A 618-nucleotide genomic window follows, 5' to 3' on the forward strand; every position below is an offset into this window, starting at 1 on the left:
TTCCTGAAACCTCCTCCAGAGTCCTGGGCCTAGCCCAGCTGAGTGGGGCTCCACTCCTAGCCCAGCTGAGTGGGTCTTATGGCTGGGAGACCTGTGAATTGACTCTATGCACCAAGGACAAAACGAGCTCAAGAGTACTTGGTTCTGAACAGGTGAATAATTTTGGAGTGGGGCCCACCTTGCTGGGATGGAAGTCAAGTTCTGCTAAGTTGGGAAAAAAGGAGGTTCTTCTCCCAGGACAAGTCTTTCTCTACCCCCTATAGCATGCCCCTCTCTATTTCTAAGAAATTGCTGACCACAAAGATGATTCTTACATTACTCTCCCTTCTTTTATTGAATTTAGGCATTCATTCAACAAAAATTTATTGAGTGACTGATATGTGCCAGTTACCATTCGAGGTGCTAGGTGATTCAGTTCTGTGCCCTTATGGAATTTATATTCTAGTAGAGAAGACAGATGAGAAACCAGTAACAAAGTCAATACGGAATATACATTCAAGTAGGGATGAGTGCTATGAAGATGTTAATAAAGGATGATGTAATAATAGAGAAAGACTAGGAAGGCTTTAACTAAGATGATCATGGAGGTCCTCTCTGGGAGGTAACATTTGAACTGAC

Source organism: Pteropus alecto, unplaced genomic scaffold, assembly GCF_000325575.1.
Source record: "Pteropus alecto unplaced genomic scaffold, ASM32557v1 scaffold280, whole genome shotgun sequence".
NCBI lineage: Eukaryota > Metazoa > Chordata > Mammalia > Chiroptera > Pteropodidae > Pteropus > Pteropus alecto.